At 46.0% G+C, this 13,590-nt stretch overlaps 1 pseudogene; it reads right to left on the bottom strand.

Annotated features, from left to right (window-relative positions):
* Window positions 1-4,151: 4,151 nt before the first annotated feature.
* LOC149369609 (DDB1- and CUL4-associated factor 12 homolog pseudogene) lies at window positions 4,152-6,193 on the bottom strand (annotated as a pseudogene).
* Window positions 6,194-13,590: the final 7,397 nt, after the last annotated feature.

Consider the following 13,590-nt stretch of genomic DNA (forward strand, 5'->3'; position numbering starts at 1 on the left):
TTTGAGTCCTGAAAGCCTTGCTGGCCATGCTGGTCACGTAGTATGCATAGTCTGCCGAGTTGGCTCCATCTTTTGCGCTGCTACCACGCGCAGGCAGCGTCCCACAGTAGACAGTGCCACTAATGCACTCTGTGCCACTAGCACTGCGCTACTTTGGTCGCAGCACGAGCCCACGAACGACAGAAGCAGCTCGAAACACACGTGAGCAGACGCATGCAGATTTGTGGCAACGCTTCTTTAATCCATAGCTGGCCAGATGTTTCCTCAGAGAACTACGTTCCTGCGGACCGCAAAATCGCAGAAGCGCGTGCTCTGACGAAGACGAACACCAACAACGAATAAACCACCGGGAGTAGACGGAATATCTCTAAGCTTGCTGAGAAGAAACTTTGAGGCTTTTCAGATATTCTGCTTTTCATGTTAAATGGCTTCATGGATACTGAAATTAAGCCAAAAAATCTAAAAGAGCTTTAGTTAGACCACTCCTCAAGGGAGGAAAGAAATCTATTATTGAAAATTACCAGCCTGTATTAATTTTGCCCGTGTTATACCAAGTTGTAGAAACATTTTTGCTCGAGGTTATGACTGCTTTCATTAAAAAGTTTTCAAGATTGTCTGACCGACAACTTGGTTTCATGCAAGGCCGGGGTACAGTTTCGTTCCTGGAAGAATTTGTAGATGATTTGTATTCTGTTTTTGAACACAATCTCTTTAGATGTGCTTTGTTTCTCGACGTATCCAAAGCCTTTGATACAGTTTGCCATGACATATTACTTCGAAAATTATATACTGGTTTTAGGGGCCCCTTCTACACTCTACTTCAAAATTATTTCACCGAGAGGTCACAAATGGTTGTTATAGGTACCAAATACTATAGTAGCAAATTATCCTTGCTTCCGGAGTGCCTCAGAGTCAATTTTATCGCATCTTCTTTCTAACATATTTGTGAACGATTTCACTTCAACAATCCCAAAAGGTAAAGTGTACCAATATGCGGATGATACCGTCCTTCTAACAAAGAACGTTAATTACAAAAAGGCAGTTTAATATCTCCAACAATCGGTGCATGAAGCTAAGGTCTGGTTTTTTAAAAACAACGTTACCGTCAATAAAAAGACGACAAAAATTACATGCTTGAAAAATTTCCTGAAGATAGGAACCATAGTCATTCAAGTGTATCTTCATACCCAAGGCTGCATGTCCTGTAAGTGTACTCCTGTCGAAACTACAAACTCAATTAAGTATCTCGGCATTCATTTCGATAGTGACTTGTCGTGACATAATCATGGGGCTCATGTACGCCGCGAACTAAGATCTGTTGGATGTTTACTCTTTGACATTAAAAGCTTGGTGCCGTTTCACTTAAAAAAAATCATTGTACATTCCCTTGCATACAGTGCCTCGAGGTATGGTATAACGGTTTTCGCTCTCTGCTCCCAACGTTGGCGGGACAAATTTGATAAGATCTTAAAAAATACATTAAAAATGTGTGGCGTATAATCGCGTGACACCATCAAAAAAAGACATTTGTCATGATCTAGGTTTCACGTCCTTTCAATATTTATTCATTTCAACGGTTGTGCTGTGTCATTTCTGGACGGATGAACTTAAGCATCCGCACGTCTCCCAGCCACCGTCGCGCAAAGAAATGCGCTTTTTTCTACCGTGCGTATCCACTCGACACGGAGCAGCAAGACACTGCGCGTATGTCCCCCAGATATTTAATGACTTGCCAGAATATTATTCTGTGGACTCTCGGTCGAATTTGAAGTCTATAGCACTTGTTGTAATACATAAGTATGCACCTATTTTTCTGTTGTCGCAGTTCAGCTGTGATTACTGTGTGCTTTTGTTTCGTTGCCTTGGAAACCGGATCTACGTTTATCACTCTTCTTTGTTTCCCTTTCTTTGTTGGCTTCAAATGTTTGCATGTACACTGCAACCGCATCGCTTAGTGCCAGGCCACATCACAGTGGCTGGGCCCGTTTTGCTGCATGGATTTTCTTACATGCTTAATAAAGATTATTATTATTATTATTATTATTATTATCTACCTAATGAGATAACAGTTTTGAAGAATAAGAAGGTAATAAAGAAAGCCCCCATAACCTACACTGTCTCGGGATATTGATGCTAACAAAAGGTGGGGATAAAGGGGGAAACGTTCCAGATGTTTTTTTCTTGTGTTCTTAGGGCACAACGCTCTCATTACCTTCTTTTTTTCCTCGGTTTTAGTGAGTAACCCCAAGAAAACCACTTCATCATTTCCTGTTTGTTGATGACTTTATTGTGTTCCCTTGAGGTGTTTTTTTCTTTTCCTTTTACATTGTCAATTTGAAATGATTTCCCTGAGTAGGTAAATAAGAGTTTTGCCGCCTGCTGCCGGGTTTTGCCCAACAAGCCGCTGATGGCTTTGGCATGCCCGGAAATGTATTATTGTATTGCCTGACGGAAAATAAAATTATTATTATTATTATTGTTGTTGTTGTTGTTGTAGTGTAGCAGCCGCGCTCGCTCACTGTGGAAAACTATGTGGGTGAAAGACGACGACGATTCAGAGTTGTGAAGCTCGCTCGCTCGCAGCCCGAACGTTTGCCTGAACCTTTGCTGGACTTTGGAAGGCGCCATAGGTTCTGCTGAGCCACAAACCCCTCTTACATTATTATTATTATTATTATTATTATTATTATTATTATTATTATTATTATTATTATTATTATTATTATTATTATTATTATTATTATTGTTGTTGTTGTTGTTGTTGTTGTTGTGCGTGCACGAGCCGAATATGTCAGCGTTTTGCGCAGGCCACATGCACTTCAGATGTATGAAACGGGCCATGGGGGAATAATGTAGACGAGAGAGGGAGAGCTATTCAGAATATTTAGCTCCATTTTCTAGATGCTGCAGACTATGGCCCGATGCGAAAGAGGGCGCGCAGAGGCCGTTTCTTCGCGAGTGCCCGTTATGGCTGGCCTCGCTCACAGTGCCCGAGCACGCGGGCCAGAACACTTCTCCGCACGACAGTTCTGTCTTGCGAGGAATGTGTACGCCAGACAGAAGGCGTTGTGGTGGTCGCCTTCTGCGCAACGGAAATTATTTTGCTTTTTCGCTATCCGCCTCACCACCCTGTGACACCAGCGGGGCCTCGATGTCGTCAAACACATCAAGCGCACTGTCAAACGTTTATATGCATGTAGCCATGCTGTGAAAACGAAAACTGCATATGGAATCAAAGGAGGAGAGCGCTCTTGGAATGGGCCTTGTGCATCGAGGGAGTTGGAGAACGGGAAGCTGCAATTAGCTACATCGCATCGGTAAGGAAGCGTTGGGCGCTGTCACATACTGACATACCATTCCGTGATAAACGGCCTGGAGGGTTCATTTTATTTTCATTATACCCGGTTACTTTACTTCGTAACTCTCCTTCGCAAAAATGAGATATAATACGTGGGTTTCTATGGGAGCTCCGAAGGAGAATCGCTATTCCTTCGTTATATTTATTATTTTGTTGTAAACTCTCTTTACAGCGAGGATTGATTGCAGTAGAACTTTATAACCGAATCGAATACGAATAGCGTAGCGTTGCTACCAAATTGGATACGAATAGTGGAGCTAGATACTGATTGGAACATACATTTATTTATTTATTTATTTATTTATTTATTTATTTATTTATTTATTTATTTATTTATTTATTTATTTATTTATATATTTATTTATTTATTTATTACAATACCATCAGGGCCCACAGGGCGTAATAGAGAGGTGGGTGAAAAAAAAGAAAAAATACATAGTAAAAAGTAAAGGCAAAAGGCAAAAATCATGATGCAGACGCTTGTTCGGTGTTGGAAAACTACAGACGTGTCTTGAAGCAGAGGGCTACAGGTGTGTTCACGTTGTCTGCAATGCAGAGCTAAATTTGATCCGCCTGCTTTGTCCAGTGAATTAAAATGTTCCCTCAGGCGGTCCTTTAAACAGCGTCCTGTCTGCCCTACATACCATGCGCCGCAAGACAGGGGAATTGTGTATACTACCCCTTTCACGCAAGCGACCCTCCTTTCAGCATGATTAGTGGTGCATTCACTTTCGGTGCTCTTTGTACAGCAGGGCATATATTACTCAATTTTCTACGGGATGAAAATAAAACGTCTACCTCATATTTACGACCCACTTTCTTCAGACGGTGAGAGACCGAGTGGACATACGGAATAACCGCGACCCTCTGGCGCTTGGCTGCTTCACGGATGTGGTTGGATTTCATTTTGGACACCGTTCTTTCGCATAGCCTTCCAATCGTAACTTCAGGAAAACCTGCCTCCCTGAGCCTGGCAATTTGGCTTTTCACACTTTCCTCAATCGAATGGAGGCCCGACTTATTTAGAGCGGCTCGAATACATGAAGTGGCAACGCCTTCTTTCACCAACTTGGATTGCCCCGAATGGAAGCTTAGTAACCTCTTGACGGAGCGCGGCGAATACAACCAGCAAACATGCTCCGGCTCAAGCCTCAGTTCTAGATCAAGAAACTGAATCCTGCCATGTTGAGTAGACTCAGTGGTAAAGGTAAGACCATGGCCATTCCTGACAAAGGTGTCCAGCACAGGCTGAGTAAAGCTATCGTTCCTAACAACGACGAGGTAATCGTCCACATATCTAAGTATCTTCAGTACACCGGCCGGTGCCTCTACTAGGTGTCCAGTGCCGTAGGTTACTCCCTCGTCAGTACCACAAACCGGCATAGTTGCCCTGGAGGATAGCAGGCAGTGGCCCGCCGGCCGCAAAGAGCCGCATTCCCGACGGGTCATAGCAGTGCGTTTAGATGGCCGGGTCGTACTCGGCGTTCCAGAAAACCTCGGGGAACAGTTCGTCCGAGTGGACCCAGCCCCTGTTGGCCTTGTGCATGCTGTAACGCGAACGGTCGGCGTCCTCCAGGTACTTGGAGGCGCGCAGGTCGAAGAACAGTATCACGCCAATGCCCGTCCCGATGGTCAGCAGATCGTCCATGAAGCTCAGCGAGCGGATTCCACAGTCGATGCAGTTGGAAGGCACCTTGTGCGTCTGCTGCAGTGTCCGCGAGTCCAGGAATGTCACGTACGACTTAGAACCAACGGCGTAGACCCTCCGCTCGGGCTGCTGCGCCAGGCAGACGTTCTCCTGGCAATGAGGGATCTTGTAGGACGCCTTCCAGCGCAGCGTGCACGCATCCCACTTCTGGATGTACGCGTTTAGCGACAGTGCGACGATCTCGCTGTGCTGACGGCTGAAGAGCAGGGCGCTCACCTTGTCGGCGTCCTTGCAGCCACGCACGGCCAGCGGTCGCATCTGCCTCGGCGTCAGTGCGGACTCGGGCCAGGAGAAGCCTCTAGTCTCCTGCACTCTCCACAGGGCGAGCGTGGCGTCCCGCGAGCCAGTCACGTAAAACTCGTCGTCGAGCCATGCCAGGTCGAAGATGCAGTCCGTGTGAGCCCGTGCACCGACACAGACGGGGTCCAACGTCAGCAGCCTGTACACGGCCGTGTCGTTCGAGTGGCGCGCCCCCGTGGCGAGCAGAGTTCGCGACGGGTTCATCTGCAGCGCGTGGATCCCGCAGTGGTTCTCGGGCGGCGGGCTCGCGAGCGAGCTCTGCAGGCTCGGGATCTTGCAGAGCTTGCCGTCCTCCGTGTCGAGCACCATGAGCTTGTTGCACCTGGTGCCGAACAGTATCTGGCGCTCCGAGAGCCAGGCCGAGCAGAATATCTTGTCGATGCAGCCCAGGCTAATCTCGCTCTCGTGGAACAGGCCATTCTGGAGCAGGTGTCGTGTGTCGTAGGTCTTGTCCACGCCGAGACGTTGTCGGTACTGAAGTCCGAGCTCACGACACTGCACGTAGTCGCCGAAATTGCGCGACGTCCTTCTAGAGCAGTACAGGTCACCTCGGGTGAGCGATTCCAGATGCGCAAGGCGCAACGGGTCGCTGAAGAACCGCGGCGTCACTAGTTCGCTACTGGATGTCGACTCACCAGGCCAAGCGAACTTGTAGGACACAGTGATTGCATCAGTGCGGTCTTCGTCTGAGCGGGACCCGCTAACGCTCAGTTTTCTTACGTGAGCCATCGCCTTTGCGTTCGCCGCCGTTGACACCTGGACGGTTTTCTTCCAGCGTACACAACTGCGCGGAAACGATCTTAGCGTCTACGTGCAGGCACAGTCCTCGCAGCGCCGCCCTTCCTCCTCTTCTTCTTCACCATATGAAAATGGCACATACCCACGCGGGGGGATTGGCCAAGGTATGGTGGTGAATGCCAAGGAAAAAAAAAGCGGAAAAAAAGCTAAGAAAAATAGTAGCATGTTTGACATTAGGAAATATGTATGAATTGTTAAAAATCTTTCATAAATAAACAAATTAGATATTTCAGGAATAAAATAAAATACGCTTTTTGGACATTCGGTGGAATTTTATATGGATTTAACAGGGTAAGCGACCAGTTGCAATGATGTAATCATGAAGGTAGCCGCAAATAGTGCTTAACGAGAATCCCGTGGCACTCGCACCAAACGAGAGCAGAAAGGGTACAGACAAAGGGAGTCCTAACCTCGAAAAAGCGACTGCCAAATAATGTTTTCTCTGAAATGCGAACCGCCGGCAAGAGAGGAGATAATGGTCAATTGTTTCAACTTCTCTGCATGTGTTAAAAAGGTTTGTTGTAACGAACCCGCGTCTGCATAAGTACAAGTTGAGGTGGGGGATTCTGCATCGCAAAAGCGTCATGGACACTTCACACCGCCTTGTCTTACATGAACGGACATTGCATGGGAACTTTAAATGTTGAAAGTCCACGGTATTCAGCAACGGATCACCCAAGCTGGCTGATATATGTTGGAATCGCTGGAAACGGGAGGTCTCCAACATAATAAGGTGCGGTAAGGGATATATTACAGGGGCAGTGAGAGCTGACCTTGCCAATAACTCAGCCACCTCGTTGAAATAGATTCCCGAATGACGAGGTACCCAGACAAAGCGGACCTCCCTTACTGTGCGCGGAACAAAAAACCTAAGGAAACGCATCAATAGAGAGGTGCCGGAAGTTTGGAGAGAGGCTAAAACTGAAAGGCAGTCTGCAAGGATAAGTAACCCCGCTTCCCTCCTCATCCTCTTTTTTTTCTTTCACGGCTGTTCCGCTCTTCGGTCTATTCCTGTGGCGAGCCGCACGTGGCCTCCCTCCGCGCCCCGCCGCCGCGGTTTTTTGCGGTCTCGTCTCTGTTCTTTTATATTTTTCGCGTTGTACGGTTTAATTTGTTTATATTTTTGTTTCTTTTCATATCTACATTTTTTTATTTGTTTCATTTCACTCATGAAACCCGTGCGTTCACTAGATGTGCCTTTATTAATGCTCAAACCGTGAACCTTCGTGGCGGAATGGCAGCGACTACGCTTGAAGTGCCAAAGGCCCTGGTTCGATTCCCAGTCTCAATAAAGTTTTTTAGGTGAAAGCCTTTAATGCCTCGTACCGTCGTTAGCAGCCGTGTCGGCGGATGTGTCCGCGTTTTGACGGGTATCCACCGCTGCCTGGCAGCGCTAAAACACGCTGTCGCGTTCCACTCCTAAAGGCGAAGCTTAAGCGTCATTAATTAGCAGTTAATTAGTATTTCGTCATTAATAAGTAATTAACCCCTGATTAGTAATTTTACATTACTTCGTCATCCATTATATGTGACGTCATCCGGTGGTGTCGTCAGCAGTGTCACACAGGCACAGTGGTGCGGAAAGGGCTTTCGCCAGTCAAGGTGCCCCCTGAATTTTTTTTTCTTCGCCGAAACTCGAAAACACTTGCTAACATTCCTTGCTCACGACAGTATGAATCGCCTTAATAAAGCGATTCTGCTCGTATTCTGCACATTGAGAGGCGCGCTGACCAGGCCGCGGGCGACAGTGCGCCTCTCAATGTGGTGACGATTAACACGTAGTGCGCGGGCCACGGGCGAACGGACCGTCGTGTGAATCGCCCTTTAACACCATTTTAAGTACGTTCGCAGTCGCCTTCTTTGCGCGAGGAACACGCCGGCCACACAAATGGCTCGAAGGGCAACGCGAAAATGGCTAGCCGGCCGCCCTAGAAGCTCGCCAGGACCAGAACAGCTGTGAAAGAAAATGCGAGCAGAATCGCTTTATTAAGGCGAAAGCCTTTAATGCCTCATACTGTCGTGAGCAAGGAATGTTAGTAAGTGTGTTCGAGGTTCAGCGAAGAAAAAAAATTCAGGGGGCACATTGACTGGCGAAAGCACTTTCCGCACCACTGTACCTATGTGACACTGGTGACGACACCACCGGATGACGTCACATATAATAGATGACGAAGTAATGAAAAATTACTAATTAGTGTTAATTACTTATTAATGGCCAAATACTAATTAACTATTAATTAATGACCCTTAAGCTTCGCATTTAGGAGTGGAACACGACAACGTGTTTTAGCGCTGCCAGGCAGCGGTGGACACCCGTCAAAACGCGGACACATCTGCCGACACGGCCGCTAACGAAAGTTTGAGACATTAAAGGCTTTCGCCTTAAAAACTTTATTGAGACTGGGAATCGAACCAGGGCGTTTGGCACTTCCAAGGTAGTCGCTGCCATTCCGCCACGAAGGTTCACGGTTTGAGCATAATAAAGGCACAACTTTATTTATTTATTTATTTATTTATTACCTCAAAGGCCGCGGTTGTGGGGCATTACATGAGGAATGGGCGGGTTACATGCAGATTAAATAAAGATTACAGAGTACATAAAGATCAGGATAAATAAAGATTACAGGATACATCAAGATTACTGATTACATAAGGATGGCCTCAATCTTTTTCTTGAAGTCGATGCAGTTGACGATGAGTACGGCTTCCGGCGGCAGATCGTTCCAGTCCCGAGATGATATGACAAAAAAAAGAACGGAAATGAGATGTAGTTCTTGCAGCGGGTGGGTATACGGTCTTGAGGGGGTTGCTGCGGCTAGAAGGACGATGAGCTGTTCATACGATAGATAATCCTAAAGGTGAATGATACAACTTGTGGAATAGGCATAGTCGAGATATTTTATGCGAAGCATATTAACGTAGGTTTCGGGCCTTCGCGCAACGCCCGGCGGTGGCCACCATTGACCTTGAAGTGAGATCACATGATGTGACGTCACGTGATGACGTCACACCGGCTGCAGATGGGGCCTCATATCGCGCCGTCGGACCTCGCCCGGCGGAGGCCTCCACGCTACAGAATATTCTAGTTCACTGTATCCACGCTTCGGTTCGCGCCGTCGCGCGCGACGCGGTGGCGGCGCCACCATCGCTGCATCACGTGATATGTGACGTCACGCCAGGGATGAAGCGGCGCGCGCCCGCCGTCGCGTCAGTCTCTGTGCCCGCAACCGCGCCAGCGTCTTTGCGCCGGGCGTGTATGCGGTCAAGATGCCTCCAAACGCTAAGGACGTTAATAATAAGAATGCAAAACGAAGGCTGCTTCGCATCCACTGGGCTTAACCTTGATAAGCCTCCAACTTTTTTCTTCTAGTGTCAAGGTTAGGCAAGGATGCTCTGGATTTTAAAGAGGACACGCTAGTATAGTAAGAGTAGTCACAATAAATAAAACGGATAGCGCGGTTTTGAACTTTTTCAAGGATTATAGAAAGGTTAGATTGATGAGGATCCCATACTGTTGATGCGAATTCTAGCTTAGGTCGGACAAATGTTTTATAAGCTAATAATTTGATAGAAGGGGTAGTAAAACGAAGATTTCGACATAGGAAGCCAAGGGTGCGGTTAGCGTCGTTAGCGATGTTCGTGATATGCGAAGACCATGTTAGGGTATGCCGCCGCGGTGGCTCAGTGGCTATGGTACTCGGCTGCTGACCCAAAAGACGCGGGTTCGATCCCGGCCGCGGCGGCTAGAATTTCTTTGGAGGAGAAATTCTAGAGGCCCGTGTACTGTGCGATGTCAGTGCACGTTAAAGAACCCCAAGTGGTCGAAATTTCCGGAGCCCTTCACTACGGCGTCTCTCATAGCCTTAGTCGCTTTGGGACGTTAAACCCCATAAACCAAACCAAACCATGTTAGGGTATGAGTTATGGTGATGCCAAGATACTTACAGGAAAGAACAGATGATACTTCAGAACCGAAAAGAAAATATTTTGAGGGAATATGGGATTGCCTGCGATGAAAAGAAATCATGCATGTTTTAGTAATATTAAGGGACATTAGCCAATGCTTGCACCAAGTTTCGATTTGGGTTAGATCAGTTTGGAGGGTGTCAGAGTCAGTTCTGCTGTTAATAGGGCGGTAGATTACACAATCGTCGGCAAATAATCGGATGTTAGAGTTGACGTTAGAGGGAAGATCGTTAATGTAGATTAGAAAAAGCAAGGGTTCAAGCACTGTGCCTTGTGGTACACCTGAAGTAACGGGGGAAAGAGGTGACGATTATTTGTTAGCGTAGACAAATTGCTCTCTGTTGGTCAAAAAATTTTGTAGCCATTTTAACAGCGAGTGGCTAAGGTTAAGACGTGAAAGTTTTAGTAGTAATCTTTTGTGGGGTACCTTATCAAAAGCTTTTTCAAAGTCAAGGAAGAGCGTGTCAACGGGAATGTTTAAGTCAAGATGAGAGCTAAGATCATTAATTAGAAAGGCTAGTTGGGTGTCACAGGAAAGTCCTTTTAGGAAGCCGTGTTGGTTAGGATGAAAAAACTTGATCGAAACTAAAAATTTAACGATGTGAGAATAAAAAACATGTTCCATTAGTTTTGAACAGATGCTCGTAAGAGAAATAGGGCGGTAATTTTTATACGAAAACGATGAACCTTTCTTGGGGACTGGAACGATCTTACCGATTTTCCAGTCTTGCGGAAGCACGCCTGATGATAATGACTGTGGAAAAAGATGGCACAAAATGACACTAACCACGTTTCTAGTATTTTTTAGCACTTTAGAGTTCAAGCCATCAATGCCAGATGACGATGACAATAAGGGAGTAATTACTCATTGACGTCCACCCGAACGCAGCCATACGGCCACAAAGGAAAGCTATACAGCTTTCACAGAAACTTCGTAGTTAAAGAAAAATTCGTCCTGGTCCTGGGTTCGAACCCGGAACCACTGCCACACCGGAGCAGTCGCTCTACCAATTGAGCTAACCGGGACGGCAAGCTTATGGTAGGGCGAGAGCGAATTGATCTATAACTCGAAGTGGGAACAGTGTTGACCAAATGGTCATGACGATGACACTTTCAGTGATTCAATTAGTTTCCTAATACCATTGCTATCGAACAAAATGTCTGGCATAGCTGGATGATCGAAGACAGGGAAGTGCGGTAGTTCGCCGTCCGGTTCGTTAGTAAAAACTGAACATAAAAAAGAATTTAGAACGCGACAGACATCATGTTCCGGAATGAGATTATGGTCCTCATCATGTAAAGTAATAGGTGTGTTGCGTGAAGGATTAATGGATTTCCAAAACTTGTTAGGATTAGTGCGAAGCATAGAAGGTAATGCTGATGAAAAAAAGGAACGTTTAGTTCGGTTTACCAGAGATTGGAATGTTTTTTCAGCACAATGGTACTTTTTCCATGAGCAGTCAGTGTTCACACGTCTGGCTGTACGGAAAAGCCTTTTCTTCTTGTTATTAAGGCGCTTCAGATCATTGTTAAACCACGGTGACGATGATTTTTCTGTGATCGTGAGAGTAGGAATGTGCTTATCTATTAGTTGATGCATTTTGTGTGTGAAAAGGGACCAGTTAGTTTCTACCGACCGGCTTGAAAAGTCATGGACGAACCACGCCCCAAAATCGGCTAGTTCTGTGTTCATGGCAGCGTAGTTACCTTTGTCGTATAATGTAAGTGTTTTTTTGGTTTTCTTCAAGCTTGGGACTTGGAATGAAAATGTGCTTAGGATAATGGAGTGGTCACTAAGTCCGGGTAAATAAAGTGGCGTAGAAACTTTATCAGGGTGGGAAGTGAGAATGAGATCGAGAATGTTGGAGGAATGATCAGTTTGCCTAGTAGATTCAGATACGACTTGAGACAAGCTAAAGGTTAGGCACGTGTTAACAAAGTCACTTACAGTGTTATTTTTTGATGTAATGGTGGGAAGATCGGACCAGGTAATGTCAGGAAAATTGAAGTCACCATAAAAAAGAATGGGAATGTGCTGATAGGACGTAGTTATCACGCGGAGTGCTTCGTGTAAGTGAGCAACAAAGAAATCAGTTAGATCAGGGGGTCGATAGTAAACACCAATGATAACAGTAGGGAACGAGGCATCACACTTAATGAAAAGGAGTTCGAGAGGGGAATCAAGTTTAATCTCGGAACAAGGATAAGAATGATGAGCACCTATTAGTACACCTCCTCCTCGCCTATTAATTCTGTCGCGTATAAAGATATTGAAATCAGGAAGCATGCAAGTTATTTCGGAGTCCCCTACTGTTGAATTTAGCCATGTTTCGGTTAGTACAATTATGTTGATCTCCGTAGTGCGTATAAGACTTTCGAAGGAATCTAACTTCGGTACAAGGCTGCGAATATTAGTGTAAAGAATGGACAAAGGGCGGAGCTTAGGCTTTTCGGGAGGATTACGTAGTAGCTATGGGGTGCGGGGATCAACTTCGTTTGAAATATGGTCATAAATGTTGGTAGTGCTGCCGATGATTAACTTATTGTAGCGGAGTTTGTATTTTTCACTTTGTGATTTACCAAATGCAAGTAGCTGTTTCCTGGCAGAGAGGGTAGTTTTGGAGTAATCTTCCGAAATACTGTAGGAACTGTCCTTTAGTTTGGCCGCCGCGGTGGCTCAGCGGCTATGGTGCTCGGCTGCTGACCCAAAAGACGCGGGTTCGATCCCGGCCGCGGCGGCTAGAATTTCTTTGGAGGAGAAATTCTAGAGGCCCGTGTACTGTGCGATCTCAGTGCACGTTAAAGAACCCCAGGTGGTCGAAATTTCCGGAGCCCTTCACTACGGCGTCTCTCATAGCCTTAGTCGCTTTGGGACGTTAAACCCCATAAACCAAACCTTTAGTTTGCTAGCAGAGGAAAGAATTTTGTCTTTTGTTTTGCAGTGAGCACAGCTAACAATGATTGGTCTGTTTTTGTTGGCATCAAATTTTCCTAGTCTGTGAGCTCTTTCAATGCCTGTGGGGCTGATTGTTATATCTAGATTTTCTTCGCATACCTTCGTGATCAAGTTTTCAGATTCAGCCCATGTTTCAGGGTTAGTGTCTTTTAATCCAAAAAATAATAAATTCGAGCGGCGCGCCCTGTCTTCGTAATCCACCAGCTTAGACGTAATGTTTGATATTTCACCGGCATTGTGCTCTGCAAGTTCCCGAACGTCGCTGATATCGGTTTTTATTGCGGCAAATGTTGCGCAATCATCTTCAATCTTCTTTCCCCCAGCGCTTTGTCGTTTTCAGTTAACGTGCAACGAATTGTTTTCATTTCTGACAACAAAAATGCTTGGCCAGATCGTAGTTCTTGCAAAGCCTCCATTATGTCAGAGTTATCTTGCGGAGCGGCGCCGCGGGTGTTGGGACCCTGGTTAACTTCAACGTCACCTGACAAGATCAGCAGTTGACGT

Source organism: Amblyomma mixtum, chromosome 1 (genome assembly GCF_055824585.1).
Source record: "Amblyomma mixtum isolate Tamu chromosome 1, ASM5582458v1, whole genome shotgun sequence".
Classification (NCBI taxonomy): domain Eukaryota; kingdom Metazoa; phylum Arthropoda; class Arachnida; order Ixodida; family Ixodidae; genus Amblyomma; species Amblyomma mixtum.